Source organism: Typopeltis vanoorti, chromosome 3 (assembly GCF_054136105.1).
Source record: "Typopeltis vanoorti isolate ZY-2024b chromosome 3, IOZ_Tvanoo_1.0, whole genome shotgun sequence".
Taxonomy (NCBI): domain Eukaryota; kingdom Metazoa; phylum Arthropoda; class Arachnida; order Uropygi; family Thelyphonidae; genus Typopeltis; species Typopeltis vanoorti.
The window spans coordinates 54,765,497-54,791,616 of record NC_143551.1 but is presented as its reverse complement, the minus strand read 5'-3'; the positions used below and the strand labels follow the sequence as shown (position 1 = coordinate 54,791,616).

The 26,120-nt window shown below is 36.2% G+C and overlaps 1 protein-coding gene across 3 annotated transcripts in view; it reads right to left on the bottom strand.

The window, feature by feature from the left end:
- LOC150108163 (uncharacterized) overlaps window positions 1-26,120 on the bottom strand; it is a 461,861-nt gene that overhangs the window by 310,794 nt on the left and 124,947 nt on the right. For all 3 annotated transcript variants that reach the window (XM_090390618.1, XM_090390617.1, XM_090390619.1), the window contains exon 2: window positions 21,313-21,388. The gene's annotated coding sequence lies outside the window, so the exon portion shown is untranslated. The remainder of the gene's footprint in view (window positions 1-21,312; window positions 21,389-26,120) is intronic.

Sequence of the window (26,120 nt, the reverse complement as noted above, 5' to 3'; positions counted from 1 at the left end):
GCATTCTGAGTTTGAGGAGAATAATATACACAATACAGTCTTAGTGATCATTATAACAGCCCACATCTTCTTACGTCGTAACGAAGATCTTTAATAGAAGCTTATAAATCCAGACGTCATTCAATAGTTAAATATTTTCACACTTTTTTCCAACGAAATCGATCAATCTCTGATAGCACTATTTCAGATTTCCATGCAATTCTATGAGATATATGCAAATTATAATTACCCCTGCCTTTCATCATAAATCATAGTCTGGGGACGCCTACTAAAGATATAGTCAATAACGTCTTTGTATTCCATTTATGATGAGCAATTGGATGGTAGATGACTTACTGCTTGCCATGAGACCATTCTTCTTACTCGACGCTTGAAGTACTTTGAAAAGGTCCCAAATCAGGGCCACCAGATTATCTCCTAACTAATGGTAGTAATGTATTGTACGTTTCCAAATTTATGGGGAATGTATAGTACATTCTATAAAAAGCATGATAAAAAAAACTAACACAAGACATAGAACACCTCTTTTCGTTTCATTATAATAAACAAATATGCAGTGTGTGTGTGTGTGTGTGTGTGTGTGTGTGTGTGTGTGTGTGTGTGTGTGTGTCATATTTGTTTTCTAACCACATACAACACAGAGAATCAGAAAACCAAAATCGAAAATATTACGAGATAAATGGGAGCAAGTGCTGAACAACACAAAATGCTCGCGATTTCCAAGGGATTACATTATTCTCTGCGATATCGCGTCGGCAGTCAATTTAACTAACCTAGTCCTAGCACATAGCCTTCCATTTTCCTTTACTGTGAAAATGCACGTACTGAAATTATGCATTTTATAAGCTATACTTCAAGTGTTTTTACTCCCGAAACAAATAAAACTCGTGTTGTATTAAATTATAAAAAATAAAAAAAAACATTAAAGGCCACCTGGAAGCAGACTATCGATAGAAGCTTCTCAGGCAGCCACAGCAGCCTCCCATTACCGATTAGATTTTGACAAATGACAGAGAACAGAAAAGGTTGAATGACCATTAGAGATTACCGGACGACCTAAGACATAAAACTAATTATAGGCTCAAGAACGAGAGAGAGAGAAACTTCACATATCGTTCATTCGATTATCTCGGCGCACACAACAGCACATCCATCGGTGTTATCTTCTCCACAAAGCAGGTGGTGTCGTTTGGTCCCTGTAGCGTATCTAACGAGTGTGACCTTGATGGAACATTCTATTTTACACATCGCTGCTTTCTCCTCCTTCCAGTACTTCCCCTAAGGAGAGAGATGAGTCATGTCTTGATATACGAAGAGATTTTTTTCTTTTAGAGATTGTTTTGTGAAGACAACCTTTGGCGACATTACATCAAAAGATCTATCGACTTCATTAATCGGCAATCGCACGGTAAAGCGCCTTCCCATTCCTTCTTTAAAAAAGTTGCAAGCTAGAAAAGGAATCAAAAGGTTTAGAAAACACTGCTTAATTGCTTGCTTTGAAGTTATGAGATGAAAAAAAAAAAAAATGCTATCTCCCCATTGTGGAGAAAGTTACGCATCTGATAAGGATGAAAGCTTAACGTCACACTTGGCTGATTTGACATGGCCGTGCGATCCGGTTATCTCCAGGCATTCAAGCTTCGCACATTGGAAGGAATGTAACACAGACAGTACCCATTTTAAAAGATTCAAATACCGAGTTACTGAAAGACAAGTTGTCATTTTTTTTTTTTTTTTTGAGAAGACTGTGTGTCTCCTCAAAGCGTAATTATTGAACGTTATATATTTATGTTCATTAATCTGAACAAAGAGCAAATTTGTAACAATTATTATAAAATTTATTAACATGTTCATTGCCAAACACGCGATATCGCGCGATGCAAGTTCTCACCAAACGACCGATCACGCGTTATCGCGTGGACGTCGCTAACTAAATAAAATAAAAAATAAAAAAAAATTTGGCCACCACACGAAATTACAATTTTCAGCTTGGCAATGAAAGTGTTAATATACAACTCGATAGTGAACCTAAAATAGGATGAAGACATCCATTGCCTTTTATCAACAGAAGGATTCTCGGATTGCCCACGAGGTTCAAATATACATTTCAGCGGTCTTGATAGCGACTCTCCCAACAGCCAGGACGTGTATATATATATATATATCCAGCAAATCCTGGATACGAATCAGACCGCCTGTTAAAAAAACATGGATAAATACGAAGACTCAGATATTTATTTTTTCATTCTCTCCTTTCATAGAAAAAATGGGGGGATAATGAAGGGCAACCTGCGATGGCACTCGAAACAACGTCTTGAATTATAGGAGTGATATGTCAAAGGAGTTCTGCTTATTCGTTCGCTTATACTGTATTTCATTCATCGAATTATAAAATTATTATTATTATTACGTGACACCTCCAGGGAGTCCAAAGATTCATCGAGGGAGGACATCTACTCTACAACTCTCTGTCTCCACCAACTACAACGAACCACCACCACTACTAGTCACAAATCACAAACATCCATGCCCACTTGGATTTGATATAACTGATCCGAAATTAGTTCTGAAATATGGACGGCATAGGGTTATATCATCGGAAACCCTGCTCTAGAGACTAAGCATGGAACTTTTTACATTCCTTTTAGGCTTCCAAATCAACATGATCTTAAACTAGAAGAGGAAATTCATCTACCACGTAAAGATATCCATCAACATCCATGTCCGTAGTGGAATTCTACTCACCGTCTGCTAGTTGGAGAGCAGACATGATCTCACTCGGCCACTCAGATAGGCAAATATAAAAAGAGACAATAACAAAAACAGCAATAAATACTTATAACGTCGGGATTAAGAAAAAATTGACACGATGTTGCGTTTCAGAACTAACGAGGAATAAACAGTCGTCTGATGCATTCCTAAAAGCTTCATTTTTTCCATAGTATCGAAAAAGTGTTCGGTACAAGTGGCACTAACAGGAGATTTCACACTGCAAACCTACGAGCCATCGATTCGAATCCTATTGTGACATGTATTTTAAGACTTCAGGTAGCAGACTGTTGCCTGGTTGGACGAATGGAAAGCGTAAAACTGCTCTCCGACCAACAGGCTACGAAATCTAATCCCGCCATGAACATAAATGTTTGCGAATGTCTTGAGATGAATTTCATCACTCGGCTTACTGGAGGCCTGAAGCGGCTTGAAAAAGTTCCATGTTTCGTCTGCAGAACAGGGTTTCTGAATTATGTGAAATATGAATTAATAAAAAAATTATTTTAAATTAAAAAAAAACATACGTTTATAACCTTTCACAGGTCGAAGATACACAAAATATGTTTCTCGTCGACCTGAGTGAAATACTACCTTGCTCTAGAAAGTTCCCGGATTATCCCCACTCTGTTACTGTGAGCGAGGTGCTTTAAAAAATAAAAAATAAAATAAAATAAAAAACCCTTCGTACATCTTCATTGAAGACGAATTGGGGATTCCAAAATCAACTGCGCACAACAGTTTGACCCTTCGTAAACTGAATTCGCGATTTCTTCCCCACAAGTTAACCGACGACCAAAAAATGTATCGAATTGAACACTGCAAGGACTTCATTAAAACCGCTCATAAGGACTCAAACTCCCTTGAGACGATCGTTACTAGTGACGAAACGTGGTGTTTTGAGTACGAGCCCGAAACAAAGCGCCAGAGTGCTGAGGGAAAACCACCAGAAGAGGGGCATCCGAAAAAAAGTCGCTAGGAGAAGTCAAAAGTAAAGACAATGCTCACTTGTTTCTACGATTCCAAGGGCATTATCTACAAAGAATTCATTCCTCCTGGCCAAATGGTCAAGAACTATCGAGAATTCGTCGCGTACGGCATAAATATCATGATGCAGGTAGCTGGTCACTTTTGCACGATAATGCACCATCTCATCGTTCGAACAGTGTGAGACAGTTTTTGAGCAAAAACCAGTTGGTATGTTGGATTACTCGCCGTATTCACCTGATTTAGCATCCTGTGATTTCTTTCTCTTTTCCCCGACTTCATTTGCCGATGAAAGGAAAGGGATACACCATTGAAAACGTTCAAGCGGCAGTAACCACGACCCCCAACAGTATCCCAAAAACCGAGATAAAAAAACTTATTTAACGAATTAACTGGGTGCCAAACGCTGTATCGAAGCTGAGGGAGAGTATATTGATTGAAATAAATGATTTAAATAATCATAATTGGCCTGTGTTTTATTTTCTATCAAAAGTTCGGTTTCTTTTTGAACAGAGGGTGTATAAATAGCCTGCAAGATTTTTTTAATACGTTGAATCATTATGTGTGGTTTCAGCATCAAATCCTCTACCATATTCCCTCCCTGATATAGCAAGAAGGGTCGCGCACGCGAAAGGGAGAAGTATTGACAAAAAACAGGCATCTTAAAAAAAATAAATAAAAAAATAAAAATAAAAGAATAAAGAAAGAAAATACGCGAAGTGCGAACAGCAATTACAAAATCGGGACCGGTATGCCAAGATGTTGCGCAGCACTCAACTATTAAGTTACGTGCATCATGGAACTTGAAAGTGGCCTCTAAAAACCGAGGTCAAGAACCAGTGCTTTTTATGCTGTTGTCGTTTTCTGCGACATTTCTTCATTAAAAGTGCTGCTAGTAGTTGGCAGAGCGTGACATCTCTAGTTTGCAGCAAACGGGCATGTCAGTGGCAATTATGTGGGTCCTGCAAAGGACAGTAAGTTACATTCACCTGCTAGTTCGTGTATCGCTGTGAGACTTCAGTCACTTACTTGAATTTGGTATAACTGATCCGAAATGCAAATTACGCTGCGTATTTTGTTATTAAAACAAGTAAAGTTTCCTCGCGGTCAATTCAAACCCCAGTTAATTCCTGGACCCCCCCCCCGCTCCTCTCGTAAGCGAGCAATGTGCTTGAAAATAAGCAGGTAGAGAAGAGAAACGAGTCAGGATGAACAGTTAGCCCTTTCTTGAATTCACAAGTATTACACTTTAAATTAAAAATTAAATTAAACTGCCGGTATATAGATAATAAGGATTTAATTCAATCCGAATCACCTTTCTGCTGTTTCTCGACTTTCTATGCCATTTGAAATGTTCTTAAGTGCTGCATAACTGATAAGAACGTGATGAAAATACCGTTTCTAATCTCGATCGTGTGACAAAGTTTTGGCTTCATTTTCTCAAACCTCACTCACAGAAGTTGAAATTCGAAACTCTTTCAAGAATGTTCCGGGGATCCAATATCGTCATGGGAAAAGAAGTAACGAAAAATTCAGTTTCGGTGATTTTATTATGATTATATGCTCGTATTTATATGTTAACTAATCATTACAGCGCTTAATATGTGACAGAAAAAAAAAATATGGAAAGGATCAAAGACAATCAATTTCAAACTTGATAAAACAGGTGCGTTTTCTAATAGCAATTTTATAAAGGGGACACCATTCATTATCATAGCTGAAAGATGGAAAAACGGCGTATATGACAATGAACAGTTTATGACTTATTGTAGATAAGTATTTGTTTGTTTTTCCTGAGTTTTCCACTAAAATTGCTCAGCAATTAAAACTGGGATGACTTCACAGTGCTTTTAATATAGATCTTAAATACTAAATTTCAATGAATTCCGCCCAGAACGGAGTGAATACTATCATTTGGAATCGTTTCGCAATTAAAAATATTTGACTGAGAAAAAATTGAATAGACAAGATAAATTTTAGTGGAGATCAACACAAACTGTCCAATCAGGGGACCAATGGTCTCTATCTCAATCCGTCTTATTCTTTTTTTTTTTCCATAAACACTATTCCAATTCAAGTTTCTTTATTTTATTTTATTTTTCTAAATCTCAAATTTAGAAGAGATACTTTTTCTATCTATCTTTTAAATTTCTCATAACTGGTCTTTCTTTGTTATGTGCAGTTCCCCTCTCGATCTTTTACTTCAATGTCTACTTCATATATTCTTCTTCTTAATATTCTTTTAATTCATTCTTTCACATTTCTAACTTCAAGGCGGGAGTTTACAAGCATTTCTTCACCATCATGTACCACAATGCATTCCTAATGTCCATATTTCTTATTCTTAAGAAATACGAACATTAGGAATTTATAAACTTCAATTTCTATTAACTGTTTTCTATTTAAATTCTCAATTGCAAGTAATTTGTAAGTCTCCATATCTATGACGTATAAGACAAAATAGGCAAAACGTAAATTCTGCTAATCAAAGGTTAACACTTCAGTAAATAGTCTGATTTGGGACTTTCCTGTCCCAAATCAGACTATTTACCCTATTAAAAAAAGCTTCTGACCATGCCAAAATTCTCCTCGATTTTTTCTGGCGTCAACAGAAAACAGCAACTCCCAGATGCGTGAAAAATTTAGCACCCCTCATCAGGATTTAGCCACCAAGTCTAACCCAGTTAATCTGTACATTTTCTCTCCAATTTCAAATCACTATTAATACATAACCCACTATAGTCCTGTGTCACACTATTCCATTTCTCCAGCTTCTTCTATAGTTGTTCTTCAATGCGTCCAAATCACCTACAAACACAACTGTGTTTCTCCTTTCTGATTGTTAACAGAATCTAGCACGCAATTTATAATGAAATTCCCGCTTTCTTATCATATATTCTTGATCATCACTATTTCTTCATTTCTTATACCTATCCAAACTTTCACAGACTTTTTTCCGGCTTGAACTCAATGAAACGCGCCCCCCACACACAAATCCACAGGTGATCTTACTTTCTAAAATCAGACTGCTGTTCTCTTAGACCACGAACTACTTTATCATCTGTTCTTGTTGCCATTATCCTTTCAAAAATCTTTGCACAGTGACACAATATGTCATTCCTCTATAGTTATTACACCACTTTCTCCTTGAGTCTGTGTTGTATGTTGAGAATATTATCCCCTTTGTCTAATCATTAGGTATCACCTTTTTCCTCTACATCACTCGAAGATATCATACGACCATTTCAATCCTTAACTATAAGAGTTTCCGGTACTATGGTTGAATCAACATTATTTTCAAAGTGATTTGCCTACTGAATCAATTTAATGGGCAAATCACTTACCCACAAGGATGTTTCCAATCAACATCTTCCTTTACGGTTTTTTTTTTTTTTCATATTCAGCCCGATCTATTTCCATATTAATCCTCTCATCTCTCCATATATCCTAAGCTGCTTCGGCCGTAAATCGAAATCACCCAACTAATCTCACTTCTACATTCATTTCGATTTATTTTACTGTTTCACAGAGCGTCCTAACCTCTCTTCAGGTGACCACCAGATTTACATTTCCAATCATTAAAAACACTTCGTTTGCTATTTTTCTTCTTCTATTCTTTATGAATCTACAAAACATTTTTTGTACCCATTAAATTCAACTCAGCTTTTTATCTCATTATTATCAATTCTCTAATCATTTGGCTTAGTCTTTGTAAATTTCAGAAATATTTAATTTTTGACTTAATATCTTCTTTAACTCTTTCATTCTATCTTCTTTTCTACCATCAAATTCGTCCATTTCTTCATTTAAGTTATGTGTAATTAAGCTCCGAGCACTGAACCTAATCCGATACTCAAATTCTTGCTTTAAGTCTAGAAAGCTTATGCTATGGATGTTGAAACATTCATATCTTAATATCTCTCTCCCCTTACAAAATTGAAATTAGTAAAGTCAGCAAATAAATACCAATCCCAGAGCAAAAGCTGATGAATAACATGAAAGCGTCTGACTGATGACTGGCTGGAATTACGGCTAAAATAGCTAATATAATAGACATAATACACGGGCTATGTGGGAAGCGTGTTATGTACGAGTATATTAACTGCGCATGTTCTAATGGCCGGTTTGCTGCACATTTTTATTTTTGTTTAGGCAATTTTTGCTAAACAAAAATAAAAGTATGATCTTCAAATGCATAAATACTCCTCTTATCAGCTGATAATAACCAAGCCAAATTAATCAAGTATTTTCACTTTTATTATTATTGTATTGATGACGAAGTGAATTATTCAGTTAGAAATGTTTTATTGCTAGCCGTTTAAAGAGAAAAAGAAGAAAAAAAACTAAAATTGCATTTTAGTGAAGAAAGTGCATAAATTATTCTGTGTAAAGAAATTTAATTTCACAGTTCTATCATTATCCATATAACAAGATAACGAACCACAGTGGATTAAAATAAATGGATATAATGAAACTAATGAATAACTAAAGGGCTGCAACACTCATTAAAACTCTTATGTTATAGCCTGCATTGTAAAAGATATAATTTATGTAATAAATCAGCAGCAATAATAAAAATATGATTCACACAAAATACGTCTGCTAATTGGTACGGAATAAAAGTAATGTGTTTCCAAATATAATGTTGCTGTTTTAATGGTTTATAACTAGTTACAAGCCCTTGCATCACTGGTGATAAGAGTAGCTATAGTTCAAAAACTGATAATGGTGAAATGAGGATCCACTTAAAAATTATGTAAACTTTTTCTGTTTTAGACCTTATTTATTAAATCATCTGCTCAATTCATGTCTGTCAATCCCTATCCAGACACACGCACTTCTGTCAAGACAAGATGAAAGGAAACATAACACACAGAATAACCTCTAGATCAGTATTTTACTCCAGTCGGCTAAAATGGGGTTGGAAAAAAAAAAAAAAGAAAGAAAGAAAGAAACAGTACTCTAGAGAAATGCAAAGATCAGGCAATTCTTACAGAGAAAATTTGTCTAGTGAAAAAAAAACGGATGTCTAATTGAGCAGTCCACACACATTTGCCTTCTTTAGTACAACTGCAACACTTCACACAACAAAAGTGCCAAATGTAAGAACAAATATGGAAATAACACTCTACTCAAAGAAGTTATACGAAGCTATGTGAAAGGAGAAAAATGCTCTATTTCATGCAGATAAAACAGAAGAATAATCATGAGAAAATCTCCTGAACCTGTTCACTCTTATTTAGATATCCGTGCAATATATGGAGTTACTCACTGGTACTTATGACGTCACATGAATGTTCTCACGTTCCTCACCTGCTGGTTGATGGCCGGGAGGATCTCCTGACAATAGTCCTAAGCGGGTTGCGGCCTGTAACAGCAAGCCATTCGCTCTAATGACGGCTGATAGAATCGACTTTCTTGTTCGGCTGGACAACAGCACACTATTAGCAGCAAAACTGGTCCACGAACTCCATTCTTCTTCATTAGCGGGTGGAGGCCGCCTGCCGACTTACGTCACAGACTTTAAATTACTGGCGGCTCTGGTTCTCTCAAATTACAGTAAAACAAGCTCTCGAGTAAATCGGAAGCGTAACCGAAGGAGTCTGCTTGAGAAGGGAAGAATGGTGACCTCTTTCTGCGCGCGCGAGATTTTTGAATCCTATAACGGCGTAATGGATTTTTCCCTTACCGCAATCGAAGTCAAAAATAGCAACATAACTTCTTTTAGCTCCAGGCGACTAGGCAAGGAAATTACAGACCAGATATATCCATATTGCTGGGTCATTTTCAGTATATATGCAGATATTCTCATATGTTAACAAGGGAACAATTCTGGAAAGCTTTTTACTTAGCGTTGAGTTGCAAATTATGTATGTAGGAAAGGAATAAATTTTTATATTAGAATAAAGGATTCTAATAAAAGAATAAATTAGAATAAAGGATTCTAATTTGCCAATAATAATATTGGCAAATTAGAATCAACAGCCTTAGCGTTTTCCGTTAAAAAATTGTGAATGCTCATGATGGTGAAATCAGGAAAATAAACATCGTAGGAAAAAAAAAAACTTGCACAATCTCAAATTTAAAAAAAAAAAAAAAAAAGACTGGCCCTCTCACAATCTTTGGAACATAAAGCTAATATTCTACCATACATGATTTCTATAAAACAATGGCTGCATTTTAAATGCAAATATACATTAGGAAAAAATTAAGGTATAGCAAAACGTTGTATGTGTGTGTGCATGCGTGCGGAGGGGGGGGGGAGATGATTAAGTTCAACTGGAGCTCCAAGTGTAGGTTAGCTTACCACAGCCCGAAACATAACCTTTGCACTCTATTCCAACATTTTAATTTTGCCTCTGAACTACTGCAGTAAAGTCACTGTGATGCTTTACTGCATTTTATCATTTAAGTAACCCTACCTCAAAGAAAATAAAATCTAATGCTATAAGGACGGGACTAAAAGATGACCAGGAAAAGGTTCCTTTTCTACCTTACCACCGATTCAGGAAATGAGCATCCAAAGTTCTAGGGGATGAGAAGAAGGGAAGTACTGCAGTAAAGTAATTTCATAGCCAGTTTCTTTAAACTGATTATCTCAAACTTGATACACTCCTCATGAAGTGAATTAACGTGATAGATTTGTTTAATTCTCTGCATATGAATCACCGCCTGAAATGTTGCCTATCACAAAGACATCTTTTTTTTTACTGGATTATCGTCCAACTTGACATCTAGTGATAGAATGGCAGGGTGCGTATGCACACAGCAGGCGAGTAACTATCATAGATTAATTTAATTCGGTGCGAAAAATATTTATATCTAAAATATTAACATTATGTTGTGGAAATCCTTTACTTGCAACTTCGTATCTATTCATAGCCAAAACCGGTTCAATAGCTCAATCTGAAAAACACGCGTCTTCTGGGTTGGAATCCTATTGAAGACAAGAGGAATATTTAAAAGGGCCTTCCACCCTCAGGGGAATTAGCCTATCTGACTCAACATGGGAAGTTGAAGAATTCCACTCCTACTAGAAAGACCAACCGACTAGAGAACACCCCAATGATAGACGTAACATACTCGCATCACGATCTTAGATGCCTTGGCGACATGCGCAACATCATTTAGGTCCAAATAAAATTTTTGCATACCATAGTTTCTCTCTGTTCTTTAGAAAAGCCGTACAATCGTTCCGGTGGGGGGGGGGGGGCGATCTGCACTCATAAAAATCAAATCCTCTAAAATTACTTCTAATTTTCACAAACTTGAACTCATCCATGCAACCCGCGTATACTAGAGGCTCTACAACATTTCCCGTGCTGATTGCAGCAATGCAATATTATCAAAAGAAAGGCTTATATCTAATTTGAGAGCATTATTTGTAATATTAAAAGCTATGGCGGACCAGTCTAATTTAAAAACCAAACAACACATCATGGCTACATACTATTGCATTTATTCTCTTTTCTCTGCAAAAGTCTAACGTTGGTATATGATGCCCACCAGTGAAAGCGTAAGAAGTACGGTATTTTTAAAATTGTTCTCACACATTTCGCCAAAAAGGTTTAATTGCCGATAAGTTAAAATAACGTGTGAAATCACAAGATACCTCCAAATTTGTTCGAAAACGGAGTATAGTTAGAAGTAAAACTATCCTTTCTGGTTTCTAAATAAACGAAACCGACCATCCGTGCTCAGGTTCGATCTGTTGTTTGTTTCAACATCATTTAAAGACATCAAACTCTGTGGAAAAACACCATTAGCAGGATTAGGAAAACCAAGTTCCCGAACATGTCAAGCGAGACGCATGTGCATCGCGATGGCTTAACACCTCGAAAGCACAGAATCCAACACAAGTTCTCCATCGTGCGCATTAAACTGACGTCAATTACACACAGCATTAAGATCGTTCGGAGAGGAGAATCGATGAAATCCTTGACAGTGTCCTTGAAGAGAGGGAGTTTTAGCAGGAAGCAAATTCCTTAAATCCCAAACTGCTCATATCACAAGTGCATCGGTGTCGCCCGTCTGGCTGACCGATAGCTGAGTCAGAATGCAATCGAGAGAGAGACTGAGGATGGTGAACTATTTTCACAAGGGAACTTTATTCCACTCCATTCGAAGGGTTAAAACGCACGCGGAAGTGTCAAGTGGTTTGTAATTAAGGAACGCAGACACAGTTAACGAACAACGGAAGCAGAAGTGCAGAGAAGTAGCGTGAACTTAAAAACACTGGATTTAATTTATTTGACGTTCTTTCAAGTAAAGGACTCAAAGCCAGACAAAATTTATGAAAAAAAATTGAATAAATAATTATCAAAATTGTGAATGCTCAATTCATTTTAAAGAAATTAATGAAGGCAAGGATTTGAGTATTCGCTAAGTAATTCATGAACTGTGGTTCTTTCGTTAGCTACGTATTATGGTAGACCATCATTTCCGATTGTTCTGTGAACTTTAAAAAGCTAAAGGAAGGATATTATTTTTCTTGACATAAGCTAAACTAATCGATACCACGTCGTCTGTGTTGGTGTTGTTCAAGTGAATCAGGAAGTGCTAATTCAAAAGAGGAAGTTCCTTACTTTAAACGATGCATCATAATACTAAAAGCTCGCAGATAAAAGCCGGCCTGGTTGGCCGAGTGATTAGTGTATCCGCTCTCCAGCCAAAAGGCTGCGGGTTCGAATCCCCCCAGTGGGCATGGATGTTTTTGATTATCTGTGGAAATACCAGTGGTGGTGGGCGGTAGATGGCGTTGGTGTAGTTGCGGTTAGTTGTAGTTGGTGGAGATAAGCTGTAGAGCAGGTGCCCTCCCTCGAAGAGTCTTTGGACTCCTTGAAGGTGTCACGTAATAATAACAATAATTTTTGAATTTGTGATTCATGCACATGGAATGGCTGCCGATGTCTTAGGTGGTAGACAATTTTCGTCGTCAATGTGAGACCCAAATCCTGCTCAATGGAGATTTGAAACGGCTTTAAAAAGTTCCATCTTTAGTCTGTGGAGCAGAGAAACCGATGCATGATTAAAATTATACCCTTTTGTGAGTGGGATCGACATAAAAAATACCATGTTTTACTAAAATCTTATTTCCCAAAAGAAGTAAAAAAGAAAGAAAGAAAGAAACATGCGCAGTCAACGATTACTAATACTGAATTTTCAGGAGGAAGTGAAAAATGCTTTTTTTTTTTTTTTTGGCCAAACTATACTTAAACGTTGTTGGCTTTTGTTTAGTTTATGCAGGCTGACGTATCGCAAATACAAAAGAATCCCTTAAATCTCTATTTCTCATCATCAAATCTCACGATATAGCAAAGGTCTGGACAGGTGAACAGATATTTAAAATACACTATTTAAGCAAAATGCTTCATGATTGACGACGCTTAAAGATAAAATATTCCGAACAATACCCGTATTAACAAATATGCAACAAAATATCTGTGCATGTTGTGCGCAAACTGTCAAACAGTTTATTTCAAACTGTCGAAAATATTAGATTTTCGTGTATAATATTAAAATAACAGTTGATTAATTAAATATGAATAAGCAAGATGAAGTTCGAAGTAGTGTGAGAAAGGAGGAGACCAAGGTCACTGCAACTTCTGGTGATCCAAGATCGCCTGTTGGTGCGATAATGACAATAAAAAGACGTCAGGAAACGAATTCGTAATAGCTGTATAGAGTTAAGTAATTTCCATAAACGAAACGATGTCCCATAGTTTAATTATGTTTCATCCCCTTCAGATGTTATCTGCATGACCCTTCCAAACTGTCTTCAACGGCTTCGAGTATGGGGAGGGAAAAAATATGCAGGTGTGCAACTGTCAGGCAATATTTGCGATCCCCGCCCGCCAGGTAGCTGCGGGAAAATTCGTAAATTTAGCCTTTAATGATCAAACCGCTGGCCATAATTCAAACAAAAACATCCCCGCAGCCGGAATGAACCGGTTGGCAATCCGCAGTATTGAATTCAAGAGCGGGAACTAATGTCAATAACCCCAGCAGATGACCCTGGAGAGATATCGACAACTTAACCGCTGAGTAAACTGCAGCACGGGCTGAGTAAAATAAAGAAGGCGGAAGTAACCTATCACAAAAGCCCGCACATCACACAGGAGAGTTCACGTTCAGCGCCTGCAATTAAAACAACGTCTTTCTTTGGCTATGAACACGTCAACTTAACAATTGTAATAAATGCCTCCTACCTGTCACAGCCAAGCTGTATTAATAGATCTTCGGAGGGGAGAAAGAGAGAGAGCGAGAGAGCAGAAAAATAACTAGCATGTTATCGCTCAGTTCCTTGCCTTTCCCCAGATGGCAGCACGAAAATATCACAATTTCGCGCACGACTGCCTCCATAAGAACTATTTTTAAGTACGCGTAAGAAACAACTGTTTATATCTGGACATGATGGGCGTAGCCGGATCCCTGCAAGATTCTGTTTTTAAAATCTCGTTACAAGGTCAGTTTATTTTACTGCTAAATATGACATCAAAGTTGTTTGGTTCAAAAGCGAATGGGATGCAGCACGGTGGTGCGACATTTACAGGGATAAGACCACACGCCAGTAGGAATTCATATCAGATTGTCTGGACGATTCATCTTAAGAAACATCAACAGTCGCTTATATAAATTTTGCTATCGTTAAGTAATGTGCCGGCTCCTTGAAATACCGTACGTCAATTCTTCGTATGAAAACACGCAGTGGAAAAGGAGTTAGCAATTATTTTTTTTCAGTCAAGATCGTAGAGAGAACTATTGTTCTAAAGACGCTTTAGCTTTGATATATCAGAACAAATATAATATTAACACTGAACGTAATTTTCTATCGAACTTCGGTTACGATCGCAATGATTTTCATATCGGAACAAACTGTAGAACAACTTACAAATTTTAATCTGGATTAATAATGATCTAACGATCAGCTGTTCATATTTTCTCTCTTTCTAATCTTTTAACCAATCGGTTCCCTACATCGTCGAAGTGTACATGAAGACACTTCTCTGAAAACGATTCTAAAACTGTTATTACTTGATTAAACCAAAGTAACTAAGACTACGACACCAGCGACTATTTTGTCTGTGACTTGTATGTATTCTTCTGATCTCCCCCCTCTTTTTTTTTTCTTTTGTTTAAATTTCCTGCAGAGAAACCTACACCTCCGTATGAGACTAATTCGCTCTTTAGCTGAAAAGGGTGGGGATTCTAACAATGCTGGACAAAACCCACATTCTTCTCAATTCTCCAACAAACTGACCTTCAGATCACATGCTGTGCACTGATTATGTCTCTTCGGGTGCACGAAAAAGTTTCGAATAGAAAATTTTCTTAAACACATATGACCTACGTGACATAACTAGGGATTACGGCATTTAGTAAATAATGGGGGGGGGGGGGGGAATGGTGAGGCAAACGCATATTGATGCTGTGTGCTTCAGACTTCTGAGGTTGAGTATATTTTACGAAACATTCGAAATTAATAAGAGCAAAAATAAACAAAAATAAACAAAAAAAACAAGATATATATATATATACATACAGCGTCTCAAAACATGATATTGTATGGCACTGCACACGCAATATATCTTATCACGGAAGACAAAAATGTTTAAGTTCGGTTGCAATATTTTTAAAACTTCGCACAGATTTGACAGGACTCTGATTTACATTATCTTCAATCCGATACTTTTTTCTAAACGAAAACAATGCTATGCCATATAATTACAACTATTTTCAAAATTTTAGGCCTATGCTTTCGAAGAAATAAATATGCACTGCACAAAAATAAAATGAAAGCTTTTTGATCATTGAAACAAGAGTGTTACACACTGTGACAAATCCGTCAAGGCACCCACTGTATGCGTACAGCTGCACACAAATCAATATCACACACACACACACACGACGAGAGGGTCAGAGATAGAGAGATCCTGGAAGAAACGGAAGAGAAGAGCGGGAAATCCAATTAGTATCTCCCCATCACATCCGTGTGAGCAACTCTGGCAGAATGTTACAATTGAGGAAAAGCGTCCATAAAGAACTGGAAAAACGGGGAGCATCACCAATCAATCAGTGCGACAATTACAGGAAAGTGCTTTGGGAGACAGTCACACGTCTCTTTCAACGACACAAGTTCACTCCAATGATCATTATAAATAATGCTTCATATCGGGAAAAGCGAAATCTGCTCTTCCCATGCCGCTAAAACACCCCCATCACGAATCGAACTTACAAACAAGGATAGACAAACTTAAAAGTTTGCCTTTCACTTCGATATCAAGTAAAGGGAAAGTAAGATCACCCTCAGCTAAAGGGTATCTTGCATTTTATTGACCGTCACGACATTAGAATTGAATTATTTCTGCAAAGAATGCAATGCACGCAACCTAGAGTTTCCTTTATTATACAGTACTTCGTATATAATCCTGTAAGTATAGCGGAATGCTCAACTAGCTTATGCAAGTAGTATTTAGCATAAGAGGATGAAAATTGTCTTCGTTGTATTCATGCTTTTTTTTTACCATATTTATTAAAAGATTCTTACGGTATAAACATATAATAAAACGGAAACAGTTAACGATTGATTATCTTTTATGTTAATTAGAATTAGCAATTGAATCTACGTGCCAGGAACTATCTTTCGATTAAATTTGAAAGTTTACAAATGGAATGTTTTTAGTCGTTACTTTTGTAAATCTACTCATAATACGGAACATATATAAAGAGAAGTTAATTATATGGAAGGTTAGTAAATGATGTTTTTGTCATGCATTTATTTATCTACAAATATCATGCATAGATACAAAGATACTTTACCAACCAGTACATTTTATCAAAATGGCCCTACTTAAGCATGTTTCTCGATAATTCATACTTCTGATTTAATATTAAATGCAATTTAAAGTTGCATGACAAGTGTACATAACAGTCGCTTTTAAATGACAATGCGTGAGATCACATAATACGAACAAAATGCACGATTTAATATCGCCATAAATGCTATTTTAAAATAATAAAAGCCACTCTTAGAGAGCTCTTGGCAATCGTTTGACTTGCTAGTCCTCTGCTGTTTGACATACACTTGGAACGTCAATGAAAGATGATGCTAATGAGGATGCTGATATTAGCCGCTATTATACTTAAGAATTTTGCTGATTCTCATTAAATCGCCGGCGAACGGAATCGGTAAGGAAAAGCACTTCGCAAATAGTTGGCCTGCAAAACGGTTACTGCTACTTCTCCTGAAGTCCAAGGACGCTGTGCGAGTGTGGCAATGGCTGCACGCTACTCAATTATTTGAAGAGAACATGCATCCCGACCTTATTCCAGTTCAATGCAGTGCAACGAAATCTTTATTACAACTTGACGAAGCGCTTTATTAGATCAACAAGAAATGTGTGAAAATAAAATACATTAAGAGATAGCAATCGGGAAGGGCCACCAGTAGTAAAACTATGAGATGCATTGTGACAGAATGTATGATTTTTCAATTCTGAACAATTTCGTTTGCATATCCGCTAGATTGTGAAATTAAATGAAGACGGTAATGCAAAATAAACTATAATAAGAGCCTCCACAGCGCAATTAGAACAACGACGGAACAGTGTGCCCTTACACTGGAAAAGCCTGGATTCGTTTCTCGTCTTTTTTTTTTTTTTTTAAGGTCGATCTCATACACAGGTGAAAGAGTTTGCCCCCGCCAGGAAACTTGTTTTTTCATCCATTATACAGACAAATCGGGCAGAGTATACACGCACACGCGCAATTTCCAAACCAAAAATAATATTAGTAGGGGGCAGGTGGCGTTGTGTGTAGTGAGGTGTCCTCCTGCGATGAGTCCTTGAACTCATGGGAGGTGTCATTACGTAATAATAATAATCACCAAAAGAGAGGAAATGATTCGATGGATTCGTTTTCATATGGAATATTAAAGGTTTTTCCAGGAGTCTGAGCAGTCATCGAAGTGAAGACTAAAACCAGGTTCGGCTTCAATGTTGTTGATTGGAACAACACTTGCTGTATAGCAAATTATTCTCTTTTTAATTATTGATGTCAGTTTCAATGAATCCTCCAGCAATGATGGAAGACTTCTTTCTAGTAATGTTTAAACATAGCTAATTGTTGGAAAAAAACTAACTCTCAGTTTAATATCAACAAAGACGATCTATTCTTACCAAAATTTATTATACTGCCCAATTCTGCTTTCTGAAAATGAAAAAAAAAAAAAAAAAATCGGTGGAATGTAAGCAACAGAGAGTAAATAAGCCATAAAAAAAATTTAGAAGACTGAACAATATATGAAACAATAAAATATAAAAAAAATAAATTGAAAAACAGAACATGAAGGGAAGGAGGATCGTGGTGCTGACAAAAATCTCACGAAACAACGAAATCATAAATAAAGTCACTAAAACGACAATAGAAGGAAAAGAACGGGAGGGGAAATGACCAGATTCCTTTTAAACGATGAAACCATTATGGACTGAGATGAGGAAGACGAATCTAAAGAGCAAATCGATTTCGTATTTTTTTTTTTTTTTGGATTTTTTTCGGAAGTCGGAAATGATGACAGGAGTTCTAAGAACCCTCGAAATAGGAAATCCCTTTTATACATCCCCCCCCCCCCGCCAAGAAAAAAAACTTGGACCAGAGCAACTTTGGCTATTTCGATCCTCCTGAAAATTAGGTTCGAGTGTGACCGTTCTCTCTCTCTCTCCCTTTTTTTTTTTTTTTTTTTATTCTTTTGCTTCACTTTTAGTGTCATTTTATTTATGAAGTTTCTTTTGGTCCATTTTATTTCCTCTCGTTTTTTGCCATTTGTTGAATGTATTGCCTTTTAACGATTATTGGATTTTTCTTTATTTTTTTCATATGATTTATTTAATTGTTTATCGTTTTTTCTCTTCCACACAAAAATGCCTTCTTCGAATCATTCTTCTTTGCGGTTTCTATTCACGCCTGTTATTCCAAACATCCCTTCTTAGTGCGTGCGCTGAAGCTTTTCATCGAGTGGAATATGCGTTTCGCTGTGAATGGACCTTTAGAAAGCCGTGATTGTTTATTTTTTGTTTCGACCTTCATTTCCCTCTATTAGAACAGATGCCTGTTAATGTCTAATTCATTTCAGAAAGGCAAATTCAGCACGATAAGCGTTTGCCATAACATCCAAGGATAACGAATTTTATAGTTTTCAAAAGCTTAGCATATGTATAAGGTATGCCAGTGACACCGGTTACTATCGTAAAATACCATTTAAAAGCTGGGGGATTGAAGGAGCGGGGGGAGTAGAAATTTCTAGGAATTCTTAGCTTCAGCGAACGGGAAATATTCAAATGAACAGTAATCACACCGCTCCTCATTGCAAACAGACGAATAGTAATAACTTCATTTCTGAACGGCACCGCACCGATGACCTTGGCCCAGCAATTTTCTAAGAAATAGCCAAAATATACGACCAAAAGAGGCGAGGCAACTCTAGGATCGTGTACAGCAAGGGTGTCAAACTGACGGCCCCCAAACCAATTTCTTGCGGTCCGTGACGCCTCAAGGGAAAGATACAAACATTCGATTTCATACGACATTTACAGTTGCAATATGGATGCAACGACCTGCTATAATATAATTGTAATAATAAAAACTTATGTCGCAATTTCACAAATGTATCGAGACATTCCAAAACTGCAATCTTTCCACTGTATTATTCATCAGCAGGTCCTGTGCTCCAAAATATTGGAAATGAGCGGAGTACTCACGGCTGTGACAAATACTGTGAACTTCATCCGATCCCTCAATCACCGTCAGATTGCATAATTTTTTAAAGACTTGGAGAGTGAATTTGAAGGGCTACACAGAGATTCGTTCGTTATCTTTTCAATAAAGTTCTAAAAAGCTTCTTCTTTTTTTTTTTTTTTCTAGAAAATATAAAATTGCTCCTAGAAATGAAAAATCATGATGTTGTATTTCTTAAAGACATGGGTACAAGATCTAGCATTCTTAGTTGATATTACAGGACATTTGAATGATTTAAATGTCAAACTTCAGGGGAAAAATTAGTTAATAACACACATGTATGATGCACTGGTAAGTTTTAGATGTAAGTTAGTTTTGTTTCAAAATCATTTAAAAGAGAATATTCTAAATTACTTTCCTATGTGTGAACAGCTGAACAATAAGAATCAAAGTTTTACCTTTTCTCAATTGTTTGTCCCAAACTAGAAAATATTAAAAAAGAATTGGATAGGCGATTTAAAGTTTTAAGAAGCAAGAAGTTTTTTTTTTCGCTTTAAACGGGTCCTTTTTCCGTTAATTTCGAAAAAGCTCCTATTTGTATTCAAATGGAACTTATTGATTTCCCAAATGATTCCATTCTAAAAGCGAAATACCAAGAACTCGGTGTTTCAAAAATATACGGAAATAAAAAAGCTTGCAGCAAATATTCCATGTTATTTTGGAAACGCCTGTTTATACGAACAATTACTCTCATGTATGAAAGGTAACAAAACAGCCCACAGATCAAGACTAACCGACGTCAATCTTTCTGCCATAATGAAGGTCGCATGCTCTCAATCTTTTAGTCCAAATTTTGGCAAGCTGGTTAACAATAAACGTTGTCAAATGTCGGGAAAAAAATAAAATACTACAACAAAATTACTTAAAATTACTATAATTATATTTTTTACCCCAAAATATTATCATTAACATTTAAAAAATTCCCCACAATATAGAAATTTCCCTCCCCCCCCCCCCAAAAAAATAAAGTATTTTATTTCAACACAAACACAAAAAAATTCAAACTAATAGGAGGCTCTGTAAATTTTTGCAATGGTCATTAATGACACTTTATACTATTTTAGACTGTATAAATATCTGATTTGTTCAAATAATATTTTATTTTCGGTTTAATCTGATTTAAATGCTATATTTGTAAATATTAATATGATAAAAATATTCTTTGTTTTTTTTTGAGTTGTCATAATCATTATACTATTTACTTTATGTCTTGTAATTATTTAGAATAAATTAAAGTTTCATTATTAATTTCCCAGTTTATTTTTACTCATTCTTTCATTTCCCTTCGATTCTAATTAGTGCAGCTTTTTTTTAGTCGAAAAAAGTTTTTGCGGCCCACTCGAGATATACTTTTATGGCAAATGGCTCGCGGTCCAATTGAGCTTGACACGCCTGGTCTAGAGATCGGAAACCTATAACACATGGTAGCTAATCTGGGAAACTCTGCTCTAAATATTAAACCCAGTTTGGTATTTATAAATCCTGGAATTTTTATATTTAAATAAAATGACATTTAAGTAGACTTGATGGAAAGAAGAGGAAAAATCATCACGCGTTTGGATTAGCATGCATATTTGAGACTAAAGCAAAACGTGGTACTTAACATGAAACGCAATGACAGATAAAATGGGAACGACACTGTTTGTGCTGGCATTTTTTTTTTTTAATTTAATTCACTTCAAATGTAGTTCGTGACTGAATAATAAAAAATTTTAGAAACTAAATTCTTTGCTGCGAAGAAAATTAAGTGGCAGGAAAACTTACTGAAACGGCACTGAGACTTCTAAGGAAAATATTTTGGTCCTAATTCCAGGTGTTTAAACTGCAAGTCAAGAAGGATCTGGAAGAAAGCAAATCATTTTAAGAAAATATGTGGAAAATAATGTTTTAAAATCATGCATATTTTCAAATATTTTAAAGAAAATATTTGGGGAAAAACAAGGCTACTAATTTACATTAAATGCATATAATCTCATAAGTACTAGGCCAAGTGGTTAGCACGTCCTCTCCAATCTGGTGTGGATTTGAATCCCACCATGGACGTGGATATTTTGTGAATGTCTTCAGGTAACAGACGAATGTCAGCGTTCCATGTGGGGTGACTAGGACCTTGCTTTTTTTGGAGGCATTAAGTGGAAAGTCCATATTTGGTCTCTACAGCGAGATTTTTTCCGGCTTATCTAACCTTTAGCACACCCACGCTACTAATGCTAATACGCCGAAGGCTAACAGCATCTTGGGTTAGATTCATATTAAGCAAGGGTCTGACTTTTTCAAAAAACTTTTCAATGAATGAAATCATTATTTAAATTTCAACATGAACGTTTTCGAATGTTTCGCATTCACAGACAGCACATTGTCTTCGAATATTGTTCACAGTCTATAGGGAAAAAAAAAATCCTTTCTGATATCCACACAAAAGAGCCTTGAATAGCTGCTGGCATAACTAACTAATAAATTATGTGTACCCTTTTTTTTCTTCCCGAGTAATTCATACTGATAAATGATCAGGGCAGTACTGATTTTTAAACCATAAAAATACGCAATTAACAAACAAATACTAACCTTCCAATCTTAGTTACCTCGGGGGGGGGGCTTCCAATAAGCGAAGTGGCAGCCTCACACCGAGAAATGAAATTCATCTACCACCCCGTAGCTCAAGCTATTTGGACGATGCCCCTCTGGGCGGAAAGATCTGAGTTCGAAAACCGAGGACACGAAAAACCTAAGGGCTTTCATCAACAAAGGTCAGTTAGCTGATCTCACACAATAACGCTGATCAGAACAATACACGGAATGAAAACGGGTATAAAAAACTGACATCATAGCCTAGCCTTAAATTGCTACGGCTGCAATTCCAAATAACACATTCGCAAGCATACACACGCGAAGCGACCAATATCTAATCCATTAGATATTGGCTGGAGAGCAGAAACGCTATCCACCAGGACAAGACTTGTACGTCCTAAAATGGCATTAAAGGCAAACAAATTGTTTGCTTTACCCTAATGAAACTTCGCACAGAATCGACCGTATTCCTATTGCATGAATCCGACTTGCTTTGTATATCACTACAATAAAAAATAAATTTAAAAAAAAATAGATATAAAGGCCGATTAGGATTATACGTTGTCATCGCCTTTAACTGTACAAATTTGTATATTCAAAATCTTAAATTACAAACTGGAGAGAGAGAGAGAGTTGCTTCGATTGCTAGTTATCTCCTATATTAAATATTAGCCAAAATCACTTAGAGCTTCTCTTCAAATTTTAAGACCTCAACGCAGCTCCTTACTAAGAGAGAGCTTTAAATCTTAGAACCTTACAAATTAAAGAAAACAGGAGGATGGGAGAAGTAAATGAATTCGAATGGCATCATGCATTTATAAGGGCTTTTTCTACCGAAGGTAAGTTAACTAGTCTTGTACCAGGATGATAGGATTCTGCCCTCTAGGAAAAATTAGTTTTCTTATTTCGGAAAAGCAGATCTATTAAGTGTTCATCTCCGTCCAGAAAGAGTTTACTATCATAAATAATATTAAAAAAAAAAAAACCTATCTTGAAGTATTCTTTTGCTCTGTCTACATAGTTCAAGAACAATCAGTCAGTCCTTCGTGATTTTTAAACGATGTGTGGCGTCTTATCCCCCCCCCCATCAAATAAATCTTCTGAAGATTTTCTTTGTCTCACAATACGACGTATCTTTTTTTTATGGTCTTTATTATTTCCATTCCTGTACCTTATCTCCAAAACTTCGTCTCTTTCCCTCTGGGCCCATGAGATCTTCAACTCTTCTATATGTCCACATCACAATAGCGCTAATCCTTGTTTACTCTTCAATGTTTCTGCTTGACAGAAAAGAGCAGATTATAAAAAGTATTTTAATCATTCTTAGGCTAGTTTTTTATTTTTCCTTTCTTACTTCTCTTGAAGTTCATTCAAGGGTTAATATCACATTTTCAATTCTTCTAATCCCTCTTTTTTTTTTTTAATCTTCCATCTTTTGTAATTAGATGTCCTAAATAAATACTGTATAGGATGACTTGTGCTTTTTCTATCTTTTACTCTACTTTCATCTGCTCCCCTTCTTTATTAATGTTTATATTAATTTCATATGGTGAACAAAAATGCTTCATTACAATCTACAAAGCAAGAACATATTTCTACACAAGTTTCTAATTAATAAAAACATTAACAAAAACGATAAGTCCTAAGACTTGAAGTGTCAAGTAATAATAATTACCTACGTTTCATTTGTAAAACAAGAGGTTGCTGAAATAGATGTGGATTTGAAAACGAGAAAGAAGTCAAAGGGCATTTTCGGAACTGATCAGACCTGGTTTGTATTCCACATAAACGCATAATCAAACTGTAATCCTATTATAAGGATTCCCTTGACACAACCTAGTTCTGTTCGTTATCAATTCACGCGCTTGTCATAGTAAAATGCCAGGTCCATTCATTATTCTTGACGAACAATTATGCTAGATGGATCGCTGTCCAAGACGCCGTATCATTAAATTTGACATAAGGCAATCGATGGAGATAACACATGCTTCCTGATACACTTGCTAATCTTTGTAATTCCTGATCACTGTTGGTGGCGAGATCACTCACAAACAGTGATCTCGCCACCAACATGACAAAGCTGAAAAGATCCTAATTGCCGATTCACAAGCGAGGTTGTGAAAACAGAGGATTGGTTTGAAGGAAAAGTAATCCATCAAGTAAGGCGATAACAGGGAGGATTTTATTTATTTTTTTGTAAACAGCAAACACTTAACAGTGTGCATATAAGGTATAGTGTTTCACTAACAATTAGTTCTTCAAATAAATATTACTTTCTTTCTAATGTGATTTTTTTCTTATTATTTTAATATTACTATTATTTTCTTTCGTTTATACGATTGTGTACCTAACGCCATCTTGTTTGCTTTTGTCAAATATCTTTCATTACTACTATGGACATATTTAATATGTCCAATAATGCGTGGTTATATTTGTCAAGGAAAAATGAACAGTAAAATGAATTTATTGGACAACGGTTGAAATAAAATATAAAAAGAAATGAAAGAAAGGGGTGCGTATATTATAAATCGTCAACGTAAGATATAGCCTATAGAAAGAAGATGTATGCATATCTAGAAGGGAAGTATAGTACTCCACAGTTATTGTCCACAAATTTTAGTAAATATGTTAATTAGAAGTGAATTAAACTCAAACAGTTCTCCGTATAATATTTAGCCGAAATTTACTTCGTATTCTCGAGAAAAGAAAAATCTTACATCACAATCACTTTATTACCGAATAAAAACGTCGCGTTTCCACTAAGTTTCAACTGGCCCCTCATTGAGGGATACTCACTCAGCTTGAGAACCTGTACTATATAAAGAGAGAAGTCTTTCGCTAGTAATAGGGTGCAATAAAAATTTTCCCCTGTTACTTTACTACTATTATCTTCAACTTCTCTGGTGCTTTTGTTAAAAGCAATATATGAAGATTTATCAAAAGATAATCTGTCAAAAAATATTCAAAATGACGTGTTTTAATATCCTTGAAAGTTAAGACGTCACCAAGAACAAACATAAGAAAACCGACATTGAAACAACCCTAATTTAGAGACCAGGCAAACATGAAATGATATCTTTTTTTGGTAAACAGTTACCTAACACGATTAATATAATGTGACGAAACTGTTTATTGAGGAAGAAAGACTATATATTAAATCAGCAAACAGGATAAAACCAAACACTTAGTCTAAAATATAGCCTCGGTGAAGTGGAGGGACACCAGGAAATATTAAGCAATTTTATCTGCAGTACTCACATTCTTTTTTCGTAAATCATACAAAGTCTTGTTTATTTTAAAATGCGGAATTGGCTAACCAACAAATATCCTTACAGAATTCCTTAAAAGGAAATTTGAAATAAAAAATAAAAGTCGTTACACAAAGGAAATGAATCAGCAAAACGTGTTTTCAGTGAAGCGAAACAAATACTTCCAGATGAAACGTTACTGAAGAGAACTCAATTTGTGAAGATTACGTTTCGCACAATTTCAAGGTAGGAAAGGAAAGAAAGTATGCATGTCAGCAAAGGGCGTTTATACTGCGTCACACAAAAGTTACGCAGCAAAACACCATTAGTGGGAGAGAAGTCTCCTCCCCCCCAACAGGATAATCCCCCACCGCTGTACCTAAATAGACACATTGATCAACATGACGTCCGGAAAGGTGTGTGAAAAATGGCGATGATGCACAGAACATCGACTTCCATCTATCGCATGACCTTTATTACACAACTCTACCACGCTTGTCAAAAGAACTGCATGTTTCATTTGCTCGTACGTCGACAGTACAGTACACCGTCCTCTTCATTTCGCTGCAATGGCACAGTTGGCACCAGGCTGCCTCGGCAATCTGTGTATGCTCTCCGTCATCACCCTCGAGGGGGAAAAAGTCGTTAAAATCAATATATCATTCAATTCATCTTCTCCCGGAGATCGTCGGCGAATTGTCCTTTCAAGGACCTTGTACTCGGCACAAGACTACCTACCAGCTGAAGAGGGATTAG